Source organism: Pogoniulus pusillus, chromosome 5 (genome assembly GCF_015220805.1).
Source record: "Pogoniulus pusillus isolate bPogPus1 chromosome 5, bPogPus1.pri, whole genome shotgun sequence".
In the NCBI taxonomy this organism is placed as follows: Eukaryota; Metazoa; Chordata; class Aves; order Piciformes; family Lybiidae; genus Pogoniulus; species Pogoniulus pusillus.
In genome coordinates this window covers 35,482,831-35,504,037 of record NC_087268.1, presented here as the reverse complement: position 1 = coordinate 35,504,037, position 21,207 = coordinate 35,482,831, and positions in this window count along the sequence as shown.

Below are 21,207 nucleotides of genomic sequence, written 5' to 3'. Positions count from 1 at the left end.
GTCTGTAACGGGTGCCCCTATTAACACCACAAACCCAGTGTTCACTCTAGGCAGCCACATCTCTTGATTTTCAGGGCTGCAGAAGAGTCATTACAATTAGATTTCTTCATGACTACAAATGCCTTGCTCAAAATCATAAAAATCAAGGTAATACATTAAGGCATTCAGTCATATAAAACTCAGTCACTTAGTAGTAATCCTGAGAATCACCAATCAAGCACTCTCTTTCTGTGTTGCTTGTGTTCACACTAGTGCCTTGCTTTAGTTGCCCATAAACAGAATGAGGAAAAGTGAGCACCCCAAGCTAAGATGTGGTTGATAATTGCAGTTTGTGCTATCCACAAAAGGGTCATGAAATGGCACAAGCCACTGGCGAAGACAGCATGAGACTGATATGCTAGCAAATAAGTTTTCAATTTACTATTTTTTAGTGGATGTAAGTTCACTGAACTGTTTATTAATATGGAGGCTCCCCAGAAAAAAAAAAAAAAGTATTTTGAGTATGTAGTGGGAATAGGGCAATGGAGAGAGGAATAGGCTAAACCATGAAAAGGATTTATGAGCAGCCACTGACATAAATTTTATTACAAGTAGATGCTACAGGTGAATATTCATATTCCAGAAAGAATAGATTCACATCATAAGCTCATTCAAGAATTTTCCAGGGGACAATTATATGATTTTTTTCTTTGATATATAGCTGCAAAATATTACCTGGAATCATCTTTTGTCTATTATTGGTTTTACAAATTTCAAGTGACTTCAGATCTTTTGAGGATACGGTCCCTTAACAAATTAAGTGCACCTAAATAGTGAGGCATTCAAGAGTATCAGCAAGACATGAACAGATTGCTACTGTAAAATCATAGAATGAGCCACATTTGAATCTGCTCAGGGAAGCCATTTTGTATGGCCATCAAGAAAACCCTATGTTAAGCCAAATAAAGCCATGGTGTCTGTCTGAATATACATCAACCTGATTTAGATATTCTAACTTGGTGCAAGATAGACCGGATATTAGAGATGGGAAACGAGTGACAAAGATTACTCTCCAGACATTCTGTGGTCATCTAAATAACTGGGTAGGTTTAGACTGGACCTTAGGAAAAAAAAAATCCTGGAAAGAGTGGTCAGGCATTGGAATGGGCTGCCCAGGGACGCGGTTGAGTCACCAGCCCTGGATGTATTTAAAAGTCATTTGGATGTGGTGCCTGAAGATATGGTTTAGAGTGCACCATGTAGGTAGGGATATTGTTTGCACCTGGTGATCTTTTCCAACCAGAATATTTCTGTGATTTTCTGTGCACTAAAATCTAGTTTTATCTCCTGGATAATTTTAGCACTCTTGGGATCTCTCCACAATACACCTCTCAACAACAGCCAAGCAAGCTTCTCCGATAGCTGGTGTTTGCAGCATGACAGTAGTTTTTTCCTCTGAACACTCTCCTTCAGGTCCATATCCTTTTTGTTTTGAGAGCACCAGAGCTGGACAATACTCCAGGTGAGGTTTGACCAGAGAAAAGTGGCAGAAATCACCTTTCTCGATCTCCTGGCCACAGTCTTTTTGATGCAGCCCAGAACGTGCTTGGCCTCCTGGCAGGAAAGTGTACATTGCTGGCTCATGTCCAGCTTTTCATCCACCATTTCACTCAAATTCTTTTCCACAGGGTTGCTGTCTATCACATCATCTCCCAGGCTGTATTGATAAGGAAGATTGTCCTGAATCATGTGCAGAACTTTCCACTTAGCCTTGTTGAACGTATATGGTTCACTTGGGCCCACTACTCCAGCTTGTCCAGGTCCCTCTGGATGACATCCTGTCCCTCTGGCATATAGACCACACCATTCAGCTTGGTGTCATCTGCAAACTTGCTAAGGGTGAACTCAATCACACTGTCTATAACATTGATGAAGATGTTAAATAACACTGGTCCCAGTGGGACACCTCTTGTCACACATATCCTTCTAGACATCAGACCATTGACCACTACTCTCTGGATGCAACCATCCAGACAATTCTTTATCCACTGAACAGTCCACGCACCCATTGAATACATATCCTTCCAACTCAGAGAGAAGGATGTTGTGGGAGACAGTGTCAAAGGCCTTGCAGAAGTACAGATAGATGATCCTTTGCCCTTCCCTTTTCAATTGATATAGTCACTTGTGGAAGGATTTCTTGCTAACAGGACATGAGCTGATAAGCGATAAGCAAACCCATGCTGAGAAGTGTCCTTCAGTCCATCTCGGAGGCAGGAAACCAGGCGGTGGGTGGCACCCCCCACACGCAGCTGCAGGAGGCAGAGCCTGCCAGCCTCAGGGGACGGACCTTACAGGTTGTTGATATAGGTTGACCTATCTGTATCACACACAACCTTGAGCCAATCTGTACTTTCCACATGTACCAGTCTCAAACTAAGTTAGTTATTCACACCTCTTCCAAGTAGCATATAAGGCACTGTATTGCCTCAATAAAGGGTACTGTGCTGCTTGCAGCTAACTTAGAGTCATCTCGTCAGTACCCCGATCTTGCCTCCACTGTCTTCCCACTGCCACAGTCACTCTGTTATAAAATGGCACTAGGTTAGTTGGGCAAGATTTGCTCTTTGTAAAACCATGCAGACTGCCTCAAATTGTCTCACTGTCCTCCACGTGCCTTAACAGATCTTCTGTTCCATGATCTTCCCAGCACAGAGGTGAGGCTGATAGGTAAGTTGCTCCTGGGGTTCTCCTTTTCACCCTTTTCTAGTCAGCAAGGAGCAACACTGACTGGAAGGAGAGCCTACAGCTCACTAAACTGTTTCTTCCTAGACTATAATCAGTTTATGGCCTATGTTAACATCTCTTCCATGTAGTGGTCCTGATCTTTTAGACCTAGGCCCCAAACCATGCTTCTTTTCTGGCAACTGAAGGGAGTGTAGCACAAAATAACACAGCTGCAGAGCCTCAGTCATTGCATAGGTGGAGTTTGGAGTTCTTAACGCTGTTCATATCCTGAAACTGCTTATGTCTGGAGATTTATTGTGCTTAGTGTTTTTAATCCCACTGCTTAGAAGGGTGTAGAGAGGAATGCATGCTTTGCATATAATTATTCTCTTCAGCAAGTTGCCTCGTAAAAGTTACAATGTTGAGTCCTCAATGCTATGCATTTATTAATATAATAATAGTATATTTAATAAAGCGTTTATTAATATCCAGATTAGTATCTCCAGAAATGGAGCAAGATGTCTCCTCCCAGTGCACTGTTGTCTACCTGTCTTTCTGGTGACTGAAAGGCTAATTTCAATCACCCTTAATCTTACATTTTCCCACTGCATGCCAAATGTCTCTCGTTACTAATATTTCTACTTTTGGACTAGGTAGAAATGTTGGCATGGAATAGATCAGCAGCATGTAACCAGAGTTCCTGATGTTGGGAGGAAGAAAAAGAGAAGTATGTAGTCAGTTGCATTGGTCTGTAGGTTTCCATTAAACAGATGTCTCTGGTTTGTGATCGTTCGCTGTAATTGCAGTGTCTGGAAAGCTGACTTCCGCTTGAGACTAATCTATTTTAAGTTCAATGGACAAAGGGGAAGCTTTGAAAAACTATAAAATTCTTGATACTTGACTTGAGTCCGAGGAAAGGTAAAACTGTGTACACACTTACTTCTTTGTCCAGAAGTTATTAGAATATTAATTTGAGACAATTTCTGTTGTGAATTTCCACAGTGGATAACCGCACACACATAAGATTATATAGATATTGTTTTCAGACATTACTTCTAGGTATATTTAGTTGTCACAGTTGGAATTAAATTCTTTCTATTTTACTGTATTTCCCATGTTTTATCATCAGATCTGGTAGAACAATCACGGAAGTCAAAAGTCGATGCAGAGTTTCAGACATTCTCTGAAGGACAGAAAGTTATACTTTAAGTCTAATTTTTAGCATTTTGTTGAAATACACATAGTGCAAGCAGGACAAGCTATCTTGAGGTTCATTTCTTCATTGAAATAACTTGAAGAGACTATTAGAATCCCTAAACTCACTCCAACAGTCTCAGAAGAGGATATCTATTATGCTTTGAAATCTCTAGTGGGCAAAATACCATCCTTCATGCTTAGACATTCAAACTACAGCAATCCTACCAAACATCTAACCAAACAATAATGGGAGGTGTCTTTCCAAAATCTCCTTTCTGTGGCTGCTGTAATATCTTTGGCTGCTGTCATTTCTGCTCAGATCTCAAAAATAATCCAAGATTAATAGAGTATATCAGTGGCATCCTTACACCTTACTCATTCCTCCAAACAGTTTGAGATAAAGGCCCTACATTACCTTCATGGTCAACAGCAAGAGAAAGAACGTAGTGGTAAAAAATTAATGGTTGGTTTCTTTTATCAAAAGCCAAGAGTGATCAACCTTGTGGTTTTCAATGAAAATAAAAAAACATGCCACAGGGTGTGTATTCTTCCGGGCTCACAGCATTGCCCACACAAGTTCCCTCATGGAAGACAGAGAACAACCACAAGTAAGAGTTGTCATGCATGCTGCTTAATGCATACCTAGAAGGTGCTCATTTACCCTGTAAAGAGAATCATGTGAAAATGTAATGTGTTTAGACCTTTCGGATTACTTCTTATCTCCTTTTTCAGGGCTGCCTAGGAAGGCCATATAACAAGACGTCTAAGAGCTAATAAGGGACACTGGTGTTAAATTAATAAACAGGCAATTAAGTACTTCATTCCAGGTGATAAATCTTAAAATGCAATCAGTCTTTTTCTGAACAGCTATGGTCAGAAATCAGGAGCACTGGAGGTACTCCCTGTCTGGTATCCTTTCTCTAGCATCCCAGGTGAAGCTCAAGATATGCCTCTTTTTTCAGTTGGAAGATTATTACACTCAAAGACTAATATTAATTGTAAACCTCTGAACTCGAAGAAAATCTGATGTTCCACCTTGTCTATTCTTAGAAAACACCTCCTTCATGGGCATACATTGAGAAAGACCAGTAAGAGCTTCTCCCCTGAGGAGATACAAAGACACAACACTACTTTGCACCAGCGGTCTTATAGAATACTGCATGTCCCACTGTCCATCTGTTTTACACTTACTCTGGAAAGGACTGCACAAACATATCAAGCAATGCCCAATCCCACCTTCTTGCCTGCTCTGCAGTGCCTTTGGCTGCTCTAGAATCTGAACTTGCAAAAAAGGATAGTAGCTAAGTCTAGTAGTGAGGTCACCATGCAGACATTATTTTATGGCCAGTGTCATCAGTGTAGACTTTGCCAACATTTCACATGGTTTATGACAGATTGTAGTAGGAGAGAAAAGAGTGCCCACTCATCAGCTTTGGGCAATGGTAACAGAGTCCCTGTTGTACAACAGCACCCATAACAGGAAAGCCAAAGCTAAACCTCAGACCCATCGCACGGGCAATATCAGTGATGACTGCCACCAAAACCGTAGCAAGTTTGTGCTCGTATTTGTGGTTCACATGAGAGAAAGAGGCTCTGGCATACTCCTGTTTGGGTAGATGTAGATCACATACATTTGCTTAACCTGTCTCTGTGTTCACACAAGCAGCACCTCATTGCCTAACACAGCCCTTATGCTGATATTACTTTTAAGCTGTTTTTCTATTCTCTTACCATTAAAGGCCTTTTAAGACCATTTTTTCTTCCTTTTATTTTTTGATTGGATCTGATGTGAGCTCAACAGGTTTCTCCATATCCGGCTGCATGAATGAGTGACTTTGAAGACTGCTAGTTCAAGAAACAGGAGTGATTGACTGGAACAGCAGTACAGTAATAGAGGGAATCACTGGGGGGAAGTTGGGCCAGACAGCTGTTGTATTATTTCGGACAGCCAGTTTTCCTTATAAATATTTACTGTATTGAAAAACAGACAGCTATTGTAGTAGTGATCTGGAAAAAATTTTGAAAAATGGCTGGGATTTTCCCTGTGGAACCAACATCAAAAGTTGTAACTGAATATACATATGGGCCAACAGTGCACAAAATTTGGGCTCAGCCTTTATTTAGGAAAAAGCTTCAGTCAAACACTCAACTTTTAATCAAGAGGTCAGTATGACTTCTGTTTGAGCAGACATTTCAGGACTCACACCTACTGCTCAAAAATTTTACTCAACTTGAGACATATGACTGACAAAAATGAGCAAATGTTCCTCTGATGTTAATGGGCCTTCATGGCCCTTCCTACAGCTGACTTGATTTACACCAGTGGAAGATCTGATCCAGCAGTACAGATCAATACATTTATTAAGAAATTCTTTAAATGCATCCAAAATATTTTTCTGAGAAGCTTCTGCTACTTTTCTCAAAAACTTCTGATCATCTTAAATACAATAAATAATCCCTAATAGCTACATCAAGCAAGGATTACTTGGGCAAAAAGATGATACTATGATCATAGAATCATAGAATCAACCATTTTGGAAGAGACCTCCAAGATCATCCAGTCCAACCTAGCACCCAGCCCTAGCCAGTCAACTAGACCATGGCACTAAGTGCCTCATCCAGACTTTTCTTGGACACCCCCAGCGATGGCAACTCCACCACCTCCCTGGGCAGCCCATTCCAATGGCAAATCACTCTCTCTGGGAAAAACTTCCTCCTAACATTCAAGAACTTAAGTAGTTGAGAGAGAGGTAATTTAATTGCAGTCGTTGTTGTTGTTTTTTAATTGGCTTCTTCGTTATGTAAAATGCTGTACCTGTGAGATAATTGACTTTTCCCTGTAATTAAACCTGCAATTAAAAAATTGTTATCGTCACTTAAATAACTGCTCGGGAAACAATTCATTGAAGAAATGAGCTGCAATCGAACGAATGGTCTTTTCTCGGAGAGTGAATAGCAAGAAGGTTTCATAGTCTGTCAGTTACCATACCAGCAGGCTTGTCTTTGAAAATGCTTCCATTTTTCAAACTGTTAGAGGGATTGCTATAGATCCTGGGGGCATAAGCCTGAAAGAAAGATCATAATTCAGCAATAGGAGGTCTGCTTATCTCACTCAACAGTGAGCTGGCAGAGGATGGGGACCCACGCTTTGTTTACAAGGGGAATAAACAGCATACCTGCTTTGTGCCTGAGCAGGCTTCAAACCTCCATAGCACTGAGGTGCTGGGTGGAGGGAAGAGCAAGGCAGAGACAGCTGGAGGAGAAAACTCTGTGTATGAATGTGTAGGTGTATAATTAGTGGGGCTAGTCACACCTTAAAGAAAAAAAAAAAGGAATCTGCCTTCTCCTTACAGTATCCCTTGATCTCTTTGTTAAGCAGGATTTGTAGGTTTCTATTGAAATGTCATTCAGGAAATGCCATTCAGCTTCCTCTGACATAGAAAGAGGGAGGATGGTATTAAATGACCTGTGTGGTAAAAAGAAAGCTGTGACTCAATTTTGTATTATTTCTGTTTAAATAGAGATAATTACCCAAAAAAATGGGAGGAAAGAAGGGGGGGAGGGGAGGGGAAGAAGACAGGGAATAAATTAGATCTTCTTTATAATGTCCATTTCATTGGGATAAATTCTGCCTTGCCTACTTATTCCAAATTACTCTTCCACCTAGGTTAGCCCCATCGATTTAAGTGATTTCTGCTTGTAAAATATTTCTCTAAAAAAGCCACAAAGGTGAAGGAGAGGTTAAACTGGTTATAATAGCACTGTGATGATTTATCTTGTAAGAAGTGGTCATTGCACCCTTTTAGAAGAAACGTATAAAAAATGTAATTACAGCGGTGTCTTGCGATTTGGAGTTAAGGGTGACTTTGCCAAACAGAAAGATCAGTAACTACCCTCATTGGCTGCTACAAACCCAAGAAAACCAAATCAGACAAAAAGAAGTCTCAGCTGAAAATTAAATACAGTAGAAGAATTTAGAATTTATAACCCCATTGCATCAAATAAGGATATGCATTGACTTTGGCTTCTAATTTCCTCTATGCGTTTCTAAATAGCTTCCTGTTTGAATACAACAGGAACATAGACCCAAAAAAATTAGATTTATTATATTTAAATATTAAAGTAATTAATTTATTTAATACTTTATTACTGTTGAATTTAAATATTGAAAATAACCTTTTATGAGATACAGGCTGAAGGGAGGTTGTAGCCGGGTGGGGGTTGGTCTCTTCTCCCAGGCAACCAGCAATAGAACAAGGGGACACAGTCTCAAGTTGTGCCCGGGGAAGTATAGGCTGGATGTTAGGAGGAAGTTGTTGCCAGAGAGAGTGATTTGACACGGGAATGGGCTGCCCAGGGAGGTGGTGGAGTCACCGTCCCTGGAGGTGTTCAAGAAAAGCCTGGATGAGGCACTCGGTGCCATGGTCTAGTTGACTGGCTAGGGCTGGGTGCTAGTTTGGACTGGATGATCTTGGTCTAGTTGACTGGCTAGGGCTGGATGCTAGTTTGGACTACATGATCTGGTTGTTTCTATGATTCTATGATTCTAAGATAATAATCACTATTTGTGTTCTCCTACCTATGGTCTGAAGGCCTTTTAAAATTTAACAAATTAAATATTTTTTTGTTTCCTTCACTTTCCTTTTAATCAAAGATAGATCAATGCAAAGAAGTTTTAACTGGTTTAAGTTATCACGTTAGTACTCAGTCCTTCACGTACAATAATGAGGTGTATTAGCTCAGAAGGTTTATAAAGAATTATTGCATTAGGGGAAAAAAAGCCATTCCCAAATTGCATTGTTAATTGGAAAAGAGGAGTTGATGTATGACTGAAGTTTGGATCCAAATTCAGACTCAAAGACAGTATGTAACAATTTGTTTTCCCATGTACATTGTATTGTGTGATGCTATGACATTAACAAGTCCCTAAGTTACAGCAGCTTTCATTTCACTGTGTAATGTTGCAATAATTTGCATTTTTCAAAATTGCATTTGAGTCTTTGAGTATAAATTACCCAAGGAAGTAATTGGCTCTTTAGAAATCAACATTTCTAATAACCAAACAAGTGCTGAAATATAGCATTTTCCAATGTCAGTCGTGTTCTTTGTATGATTCCTGAATTGAGCACCTCAACGTCACTGACGTCTTATCCCTTTTAAATTGAATTAGACTTAAAATGGTAGTTGGAGAAAGTAATTATTTTTAATCTTTTACCTGCATGGCTGATGTCATCAGGGTAACAGCATACTTTCTTTAACTTGTCATAGGAAAATATTGCTTGAATAGTCCTGCAGTCATCACAGAAGCTACATCTCTGATTAGGGTTTACAGAATTGACCATTACGTACACGTCCTGGAGTCCTGTATACCCCAAAATTCCTCTCCCTCTGTGGTTTGAATGGGAGAGGAAAAGGCACAAAAAGACCTGTTTCCCGCCCCCCCTGCCCTGCAGGAGTGAAGGGGAGGAGCAAGGGGCCCTTCCAGCTTGAGGGGTGCCCCGTGAAGATGCCCACACTGGAATCGGGCTGGGATTTGGCTGTGGTCTTCGCGCCTAGGCAGTGGTAACTCTGCTCTTTGTCTAGAAGAGTATAAATATTGGGAGACTTCCCACCTTGGGGTTCCTGCCTTAGAGTTCACCTGCCACCTGGATAGATTCTGCAACAAAGAGTCCCCTGGTGCTCCGAAGGACAAGCTCCTGAGGGACAGGGCTGTCTCTGCTTTGGACAGCTTCCACCATTAGCACGCTTTATACAGGCTCAATAGGCCTTAACGATCCTTGGACTGCTTCTGAAAGAGAGCGAGGGGACAAGCATCTGGACTGCCTCCCTTTCAGCCAGCCTGACTCACCTGTGAGTAAACATTAATGGCTCAGCCTGCTTAATAGTGGGGGATGCTATATTTAATAGCTTAGCCTTTTCCAACTTCTGACTTCCAAAATAGTCAAATTACCTATGGTATCCTTGTAGATCTTCTCAACTTGACTGAATCTGCTAATTAGAACTAAATTAATTTCTGTATATAGTTTTGGGGGTGGATTTTTGGGAAAATAAAATAACTCTATTTTTCTATAAAATTCCTGACTCAGTCGTGTTAATTCCCTGCCTCCACAACAATACAATCATCACCATTTCAGCAGAAAGTAAGCCCTGTCTTTTCAGACAGAGCAAAAAGCATTGCTGTAATAAGACCACTCATACCTTGTTTGAGAAAACTAAAATAACCAGGTGAAGTAAGTGCAAGGGAGAAAGAAGAATATATAGGACTGCTCAGAAGGAAAAGATTTCCACTGAAACCTACAGCAAGAGTTCAGACTACGGAGACTGGATTATGCCATGAACGAATGCTGGATGGAATTTTCCTCATCAGCAAATTATACAGCGCTTTGGAACAGTAAGATGGGAAGTTTCCCTCCAAAACCCATCCATCCTAGACATCTTGTCAGGCCAGAACAATTGGTATGTCTCTCTCCATTAGTGAGATTTGAAATAGTAAACTTAAATGAGACTCCTCCCTTCCACATAGCTGATGGATGAGATGGATCCTGAGTGCTCTGTTTTCTTTTATGGGAGGTTTGTAGCAAGTGAGCCAAGTTCAGGTAACTACTAAGGATTTATGGAGGATAGGAGGCTGTTTACTCTTATTTAGTCTATATTAGGTGAAGGTTTTCCAAAACAAAGTTTCAACTTGATTGAACAAAGGCGTGAACATATTAGCCCTGGAGGCACTTAGTGCCATGATCTAGTTCATTGGATAGGGCTGGGTGATAGATTGGACTGGATGATCTTGGATGTCTCTTCCAATCTGGTTGATTCTATGATTCTATGCTACTTTGTTTATGCATAATACATACTTGATTACTAGAAAGGAAATTCACACTTTAACAAAAAATGTATTTGTTACAAGGAACAACAAAGAAAAATGCCATGACAACAAGGTTTGGTCTACCTTTTTGCAAGAAGTTGTTGTGTCTTACGTAGTTTCCACTGATACTGTGAAGTAAACAGAAAAAATTGGTCAGTCATTCTATTTTTCAAGTTAAATTCTATAGGGGAAAAAAATGAGTTTTAATGCTTTTAAGTACTTGGAACTTGATTGTCTATTACCTTGCCCCTGGCTGTGGGTTTATTTTTCAATGCAGTTTATACGGGGTAATAGTAATGCAAGATATAAGATTGTAAGCAGTTCAGACACTGTATCCTAAAGATTTGAAACTGAAATAGTCTCTCTATAAGCAAATTTATCTCTCAGAAAATTCAGAGAGGACACAGATACCATGAAACAGGCATTAAACAGAAGAATGCCTTACAGATAGAAGTAGTACAGCTGATTCTTGATTGAGGAAAACAAAAAAGTATTGAGGGAGTGTATCAATTGATGTTACTTGCATCACTAAATTGCAGAGTACATGTCTACAACTGGAACCAGTAAAAACTTGGTTAGGATTCAGGAAATCATTAAGCATCCTGAGACCCTGGTTCTGTAAAGAGCTGCTTCATATTATACTTGCCCAAAAATAGTTTCTGCGAAGAAACCTCTAGACAGTGCACCATTGTAGGCTGCAGATTCTCTGAAGAGGCATAGTGCACTGAATATTAACATTATTTCACACATTCCCAAGATGTATGCAATTACCTCAGGGAAAGGAACTGGGAATATGAGGTCTCAAGGGCTTAGATAATGACATAAAATAAATTGCAATGATTACCCATGTATTTTTCCAAGAGACATATTATTTAAAACCTGTCTAGGCTTTTGAGAATGAAAGACAGAGGAATGTCCACTTTATGAAATTGCTATTAATGTGTGACCTAGAGTTGAAGACAAGGTTAATTATGGGTTTTTAACAGAAGTATCATTCTGGTTTAATATTGGTACCCAGGCCTTAAATATTGAAGTAAGTCACATTTTTCAGGGACAATTGCCTTTGAATGAAGAATGGCGAGGCTCTGATCTTTGCTGACCCTACTGACTCCCACTGTGTAATCCATAGCAACGATGTTGCCTCAGCAACCAGGGAACATGTCATAAAATAGGATAAAAGCATGAAATCTGATGTCATACTTCCATGAGATGCAAAATTGGAAATGGATTCCTAAAGCAGAATTATTAAATGATTGATATATTGTATACAAATTATATGAGACCAACCTGAAATGTCACTGTGCTGTGACATCAGCAAGTAATAGGAAGGTAAGTCAGTCTGGACATGTTAGTGTTCTGGTCAGATGTTTGGTGCTTATGGCCATTATCTTCAAATTGTGTATATTTTTTCTTACTGTTTTTGTTTTCTTGAGTTATTTTCTTTCATCTGGGTGCAGCAGGATATTGGGTACACTCCATCTCATCCCAGGCAGTTATTCCTAAATTAAATGAATAGGAAGATACGACTGCAATCAATGCTGTGTGAATGAAAGGGAGTTATTCAGGATGCTGTATACAGAGTTTCATTCTGCAGTGTCTGCAACCTGATTTTTCCTTGAGTTAGTCTACAGCCAGCCAGCATGTAGTTTATGTGGATGTCCACAGATAGAATCATAGAATCATACATAGAATACAACACATAAGGTGGCAACATTAGATATTACTGACACAGAAAAATTCTATTTGACCACAGTGTACTTCAGAACAAAAGTATAAATAGCATGTCATAGCTCTTAACCACATATATAAAAACCTAAACAGTAAAACACAACATCACAGTGGCTGAACTATCCACAATTTTAAAAGGCTACATTTCATCAAGAGCACAACAAAACAATTTGAGAACAGAAGTCATATTCTTCAGAAAAATATTCTTGCTGCTCAACCCTCACGACATTTGTTAATTAATGTGACTTTGCAGTAAGATTAGGTATGTCCCATTGAATGGCTGGATTGTGCCAGCAACCACACAGCACAATGCAGGATTTTTTTGAATTCTTTTTGAAGGATCAGAAGACTTACACTAATCAATTTCATACTTTTTTTTTCCTCTTGTGCTTAACAATAGTCAAGGCTGGATATTTCAGAAGCTGTAAATCCCTTATATTGTATGCAACAGTAAATTTCTATGTCATAAATCTAAATTTCTGCCAATGCACAGATGGTGATCTACCTACTTCCCCAAGCATAAAGTCTGATGATTCCTGTGATTTGATTCTCTTTTGTTAGTACAGCTTGTCAATGAGGAGTGCCTCTCTGAAAGTTTTGCCTGTATATTAATAGCTTGTGATGCTATGGTCTACTGCACATATTGTGCTGTAGACATAGGAGATTTTAAAAGCATGTTGATCCAAAACATTAACTTTATTAACACTTGTCTCTTTAAAGATGACTTTTTGACAGTGAAAGTTCAGAGAGATGCTTATATAAATTACAAATTTAAGCTGCATTGATCCCATTATTAGGTAAAAGGTTATGAGTTGATATGTCCTCTTTGAATGCCTATGCAGATGATCATTGCAAACCAAGAATGTAATTTTTCAATTCAGTTTTCAGATATTTTAAGTCTGGTTTATGACCAAAGATTTTTCTCCACAACTGCTCACTTTTTCACTAAGCATTTGAAACTTGATCATGCACATCTAGAAGTTATTTTGATTTTAATCAACTAATGTTTGTATTTATGGCTCATATTTACTTCTCAACCAGCTCTAACATTCCCATAGTTCTCTGCAACAGAGGTTTCATTGGAAACACAGATTATCTTTATAAATTCATTAAAACAAGTCAGCTGAAAGATTTGATTTTATAGATGAAATTCTAATGATGACACCAAATTTAACCTGCTTGTGAAACCCAGGGGCACAGAACTGAATACATATGGGGGGGGGGGGGGGGGGGGGGGGGGTGTAAAAAAAAGTGAAACCAAACAAATGGAAGATATTTATAACCTTAGTTTCCCTATGGAATTCTACAAGTATGTCCACTACTCAGTAATCCAGGAAAACCTTCTGGGATAGATGTTTACAGGCAGGGAGAAAAGAAATAAAACCAAACCAAACCAAACAACAATAAAGAAAAAGCTTCACGGTGCCCACTAACCATTATAACAAAATGTTTCTTTGAATGAAGACAGTTTCAAAGTGAAAATTCAAACTCCCTCAACAACCTCTTTCCCTCACTTTGTCTCCACATTTCTATAGGGTTTCTTTTAGGTTTAGATTGGGTGAAGGATGATTTAATAGTACCTCATTTTTGAGCATCCCCTTCCCTTGTATAAAGGATAAAGTCCTGTACCTCATCTGTGAAAGATGTCACTGAAGAAACAGTTCATATGCCCAGCTGCCAACCGCAGCTGCTCTGGCCTCTGTAGAAGATGTGATCCAAAGTGTGATCCCTATCCTCTGATAACTGTCAGCCCATGAATACAAGATGGTCACTCTCCCTGGTGCATCCTAATGACAGCATTCCCTGACCATCTAAACTGTGGTTTGTACGTCATCACCTTCCCTGCTCACATGTCTGGGTCTTCTTCAAAGGCAAAGACCCTTCCAACTAAAATATAGATACAATCAGAGTGATTTCAGCAGTTGCCTAGATCGTTTCTTGTATAGACTTCCAGTTCAAGAAAGCATTGGCTTTTGTTTCCTCCCTCAACTGAGGTGGTTTGTGATGGGTCTCCACAGCTTTTATTTCCATATATGGCATGTAAAATCAGGATTTCAGTCCCCCAAGCTCATCTGCCTCACATTTATCTCCTCAGATTTCAGATTTTCCCGCCGGTCTAATGGGAATTACTCATCCATTCTATTTCCTAATACTGCTGCATACACACACATGTACAGGCACACACACAGCCAGGCAGCAAGTCAAGCACAGACTCTCATACTGAGGATTCAAAGGTAGTAGGAACATTAAATTAAGAAATACATCCCTTTCCTGCTCCTTCCAAATGCAGCTCAGAGTCTGTGGATCTACTGCTTCTTGCTGCTGATTCATATAATCTGCAACCAATAACTCATAAGCTGTGTTTTCTTTACCTGAAATAAAATGTCACACAATGCCCCAAGAGGGTTTAACTATTTTCAGTGGACGTAGTTTATTTTATGGATTATTTTTGACTGTACAAGTTTCCCTTTATTTTCACAGAGGTCTCCTTCCCTGTTATGAGTAATATTCTGTGTGAAAAGCAAGCAAAACTAATCGTCACGTCTGTTCCCCTTATGTTTCCTGCTCCACTGGCATCAGAGGGAACTCTGCCATTAAAGCTCAGAGAACATTGGATCTAGCCCTAAACGGGCTCATGTACTTCAGTAACATCGTTTCCTCTTGTTTTCAATGGCATACCTCACTCCTTCTATTCATGCCCATCCAACACATCAAAGACTGATTGAGTCACGACAGGGTATAGCTAAAAGAAAAACATTATCCCCCACCAACAAAGTTTAAGGTTGAAGCTATGACCTACTTTAGCTAATAAACAAAATGGGTTTCACAGGTGTCAGAATTCCACCGTAATCAACCACTAATCTTTGTTTTGCATGAGTGAAATAACAACAAAAGCAATTTATCTGTAAAGTGACGAGTTGAGTCTTGGCAGTTTTGTGTTAAAACAAGACTTCTGTAGGCATTTTTTAATATATTTTTAATCATGGACTTTAAATTCTTCACATATGTGAGGCAGAGAGGGGATAGTTATACTATTTGATTGATTTTTCTACTTCTCAGGCTTCATTATTTTATCAGCTGAAAAGATGGAAAATATTCTTATGACTAAATAACTTTATGTTTATTATATAATTTGTTGGTTTTTTGTTTTTTTTTTGTAGCCAGTCCCCATCATACCATTCTACTTCTGATAATGTTGATAGAAGGAGCTGGAAACATTGACATTAAGTTATCTAACAACTCTATTCATTCAAAGACATTGCCAGTAAACTGGAATAATAATTATGCTTCATAGTGTAGAGTTCGCTTGCAGAGAGATACACTCATCTTTTTTCATTTTTAATATGTTCTATACTTTCATGGGTTTACATATAGCTCAGTTTTGTATGTAAGCACTGGTGCTGGGAAGAACAAATCATAAGTAAATCAAATCAAGATCTTTGGAGATGACATTCTTGTTTTAATCTATGAGGGAGGAGTTACAAGAACACTCCTTCTGGCACACCAATATGAAATAAACTCTAGTTTCCTTGCATTTTCCCTATATTGTAAAGTGTTGTTATCAAACAGGCTTGCAGAATCGGTGTAAGCTGCAAGCTTATCTTGCAGGTGATGAAAGTTACTTAGAGTTTTTGCAAGCAATTTTTGTGTCAATTAAATTTTGATGGTCTGTCAGACATGTGCAGCCAGTAGTGTAATTGGCTCTAATTTAAAAAACAATATTTTTTGCTGTACAAGTAGCCAAAGAAAACAAAGCAAGGGGACAAAGGGTTAAAATCTGAGCCAACTGCCTTTCCTCAGGAAAAGCTTGTATTTGAGACAAGTGGAAATCATAGACGAGAATCATTTTCTCACTCTGTGTATAAATAAAGAGAAACTTCACTGTAAAAATATTAGCCATGAGGTTGTTTCTGACAGATGTCCTTACATCTTAATTCCATCACAGTCCAATATAATGCTTTTGAACTCTACCTCATTTTGATATATATTTACTCAGAGGGAGGGGAGAAAGACAGCAAAATGTAATATTCAGAGGTTTTATTACAATTGTAGAGTACAGATCATGCAGACAGCCATCATCTAAATCATTACCCAATAGTGCCAGGCAACTAGCAATCACAACATTTAATATGTGCACAAATGTTTCACATTAAAATCTGATAGACTCTACACTACCTCCCACTAAAGGGGAAAGGAAGGGAATAATAAAAAGATGTGAAGGGAGCCATAAATTGTTATGCTTTTGTTTGCTCTTGATTGCCCCTTTTTATCCTTAGGAACTCTGCCCTTCTTCAACAGGCTGCTATTGTTTGTGATAGTGTGTGGCAGACGAGACAGTTTCTCACTTGAGGCAACTGGATTTTTATTCTGCCAGGTTTTTTTGTTCTGCATTTATGCAGAATATACCTATATATTAATGTTTAATGTATATAATATATAAATTTATATATTTATTATTATATATACTTATATATTCTTATTTATATATAACTAATATATAAAATTATATATATACATTATAATATTAATTATGCAGAATATACCTAAATATACCTATATATTTAGGTACAGCACCCTGAAACAGGAATAAGGTAGCATTTCTCCTCACAGGATATGCATACACAGTGTATACAAGCACCTTTCACCTTTAGCTTAGTGAAGCTGTTATGCACTGTTCTCAGGTGGAAAAACCTTGATAGACTTTAGTTATACCTCCTGGAGTTCACACTGAAAAAGATTTAACATGGATGTGCATGGCTTGTGCAACATTTTGTCACGCCTCACTTTAAACATTCGAAAGTTCTTCATGTCTGCCTATCACAGATGGCTTGAGCCAAGACCTGGGTTGTGCCACCCTACCCTTCAGATGATCCTCCCTGGCTGTGGTCTGAAGGTGTACTTCAAAAGCAGCCTTTCCTACTTTCTTCAGCTCAATAACATCTCAGAGAAGAGATTTGGCTATCAAGAGTACTGTGAGAAGAGGATTTCTTATATTTCCTACTGAATTCTTTAACTTCTCCAAAAAGAAACCTCTTCACCACTCTGCAGGGGTGCCCCAAATTTACCTCTGCCTCCTCAGGCTCTACAGGGTTGATGATTACACGCTACATATTTTAATCTCTGCTGTTCCTTTAATGGTAGGATGCAGACAAAAACCCTCAAATGTGTGCATTCAAAATAGCCTGAGTAGATCTTTCCCACAATTGCTGGGGGGGTGGATGTTGTTTATTTTTAAGAACAGAAAAATACAACCATAAGTGTGATGTCAAAGGAGAAAAAATCCCACTGTGATGAAAACCAAGCTAACAAATAAATAAACAAACAAAAAGCAATAAGAACCATATCCTAGTGTTTGTTCCAGAAGGATTTCATGGAGGTGACCAACTTCACCCAATGTTGGCAGTCAGATTAATTATTTCTTTTAAAGTAAAAAAAAAAAGTAAATCTGGTTCACAGTTAGCTCCATATGCTGTTTATGAAAATCCTGTCTCACTAAGAAGAAACTCATTGTATCATAGCTGTGAAAGAGAAGTTAAAGACACATCATTGATTAATATGGTACAGACAAACGCAACAATTTCCATTTACTTTAAGTTTTCACAGATCATTATTTCAGATATTCAGTAGGGGCCTGGAAGAGGCAAAATGAAGAGCTGCTGAAGCTCCAGATCTGTATCTCTAGGTATTCCTTAGACACCTCATTAGGCTTTCTGAGATGCAAAGAAAGGGAAAATACATGTCTCCCACCCTCCAAAACACAATAATCATAAAAACGATCTCTAGCAGTTGCAAATGAAGTCACTATTGAGGTTTACCCAGCCAAAGGGTGTTGCAAGACTTCAAAGAGGATGGAATGGTTTTGTCATCCTCACAGTGAAGGAAATCAGAACACAGAATCATAGAAACATTCTCATTGGAAAAGACCCTTAGGAGTACTAAGTACAACCTATAACCCTACTCTAAAAAGTTCACCCCAAGTACCACATCCAAACAACCTTTAAACACATCCAGGGTTGGTGACTCCACCACCTCCCTAGGCAGCCCATTCCAATGCCTGATCACTTTTTCTGTGAAAAAAAATTACCTGATGTCCAGTCTAAACCTACCCAGTTGCAGCTTGAGGCTCTTGTTCTATCACTAATTACCTGTGAGAAGAGATCACCACCGATCTCTCCACAATGTCCTTTCAGTTAGTCATAGACAGTGATGAGGTCTCCCCTCAGCCTCCTCTGAACAGCCCCAGCTTCTTCAGTCACTCTTTTTCAGATTTATTCTCCAGGCCCTTCACCAGCTTCATTACTCTCCTCTACACTCGCTCCAGCACCTCAACCTCTTGCATTGAGGTGCCCAAAACAATACTTGAGGTGTGGCCTCACCAGTGCCAAGTACAAGGGGACTGTCACCTCCCTGCTGCTGCTGGACACAGCATTTCTAATATAAGCCAGGAAGCCATTTGCTTTCTTGGCCACGTGGGCACATTACTTGCTCACACTCAATTGACTCATGCTTGCCAATTAGAACCCCCAGGTCCTTTTCTGCTAGGCAGCTTTCCAGCCACACTTCTCCAAGCCTGGTGTGTTGCTTGGGGTTGTTGTGGCCCAAGTGCAGGACCTAGCATTTGGCTTTGTTGAAGCCCATGCCATTGACATTGGCTCACCTATCCAATATATCCAAGTCCCTGGAGGCTGCCTACCCTTGTGTAGATGAGCACTGCCACCCAACTTGGTGTCATCTGCAAACTTAGTGATGACACTATGTCTTCATCAAGGTCATCAATAAAGATGTTAAACAGAAGTGGTCCCAACACTGAGCCCTGGGGGACACCACTTGTGACTGGCCACCAGCTGGATTTATCTCAATTGATCACCACCCTTTGGGCCCTTTTGTACAGCCAGTTCTTTACCCAGCAGAGCTGTGCTCATTCAAGCCACGAGCAGCCAGGTTGTCCATGAGAATTCTTTGGGAAACAGTGTCAAAAGCTTTTAAAAAATCTGGGTAGGCAATATCCACTGCCTTTCCCTCATCCAGTAACCAGGTCATCTTGTCACAGAAGGAGATCAGGTCCATCAGGCAGGATCTGCCCTTCATAAACCTATGCTACCTGGGCCCAATCCCCTGCTTGTTCTCTATATGGCATGTAATAGCCCTCAAGATGACCTGCTCCATGACCTTCCCTAGTACCCAGGTCAGGCTGACAGGCCTACAGTTTCCCAGTTCCTCCTTTCTTCCTTTCTTGTAGATAGGTGTCACATTTGCTACCTTCCAGTTAACGAGGACTTCAGGTAAACAATGAAAAGTGGCTTGATAAGCATGTCTGCCAAATCAGAAGGTAATGTAATCCCAAACATGCCCCTTGGAATACTTATATTACCAACATGTTTACCAGGGATGTACAGTTTTGATTGCCTCAACTTTGTGCAGCCATCCTGATTTTAAAAGGCTTCATTTTTAGAGAATGGAGCTGAAACCACTAATCCAAAATATCTGTTTGTGAGATATATATTTAAAAAGTGAAATTCTGTCATCAGTTTTTGAGACTGCTTCCTAATTATCTCGCCATTCCTAGGATATGGCTGCTGAGAAGTGAGATCCCTGAAGCACAGAGCTATCTGGACTAACTTAACCTAGTTAGCTCAGACATCATTACCACTCCAGCGGCAGCAGATTGAGCTAATTTCTTCTCTGCAGCAGAGCAAATTGCTCTAACTGGCAGAGATAGTGTTAGCATAAGAAATCATCAGCTTCTGCAGATGTAGTGTACAACTTCTTAAAGTTAGCTTTTAATGTGTGTACAGTAAATCATCATTAGCATTTGAGTTATGTTCTAGGGATTTTTCAAGGCATGAGACATCTTCAGGTATGCAATAAACCTCTTTTTTTTTTTTTGCCTATGAAGGGGTGAAATGATGAAGCAAAACTGAACATTTACAAATGTTATCGTTCATGGGTCTGAAAGATCAAGTAGCAGAACTGAAGGAATGAGTAGAGGCACTTATTAAAAAATCAATGCATATGAGATATTCCTTTGATGACATATGCCTCATTTTAGACTCCAAAGAGGTGACAAGAGAGGGAGGCCAACAGCAGGGATGGAACAGGTGACTGAATCAGAGATAAGACACAAGAGAAATTGGACAGTATAAAATATAATCATATAGTAATTATGAAGATAGACATTAAGAGAGGAAGGAAGCACGGCAAAAAAGAATGAATGCAGTAATACTGTCTAATATATCAAGTGTTGAATATCATAGATGGTGATTCAGAAATTTTAATAAAACACTTGAAAATAAATAAGAAAAGAAGTGGCACAACTATGTAATTCAGGTTAGAATATTTGTCACAAGTAGTAAAATGTAGAAGGGAAAATTGGGAGAAGCATTTCAAAGAAGAAAAAACAGAGCAACAAAAACATTGCAATTTTTTTCCCTTAATTAAAATCCATCTTTATTCTTTTGTATCAATTTGCAATAATTGCAACTTATTACTGAATTTTACTTTCTTTACTGTATTTGGGGGCTTAATTGTAATAGTATGGTTACAAAGCTGTGTTCTCTTAGTGAATGTCTGAGAATAAAAAGAGTATGATCTTCATGGATTGCAGCAGAAGGGAAGTGGTCCACAAGAAAAGTTCTGCTTCCAGCTTAAAATCTAATAAAATACCTTGTCTCCTGACCTTATCATTATGCAGAGAACTGTAATTAAATGTATAT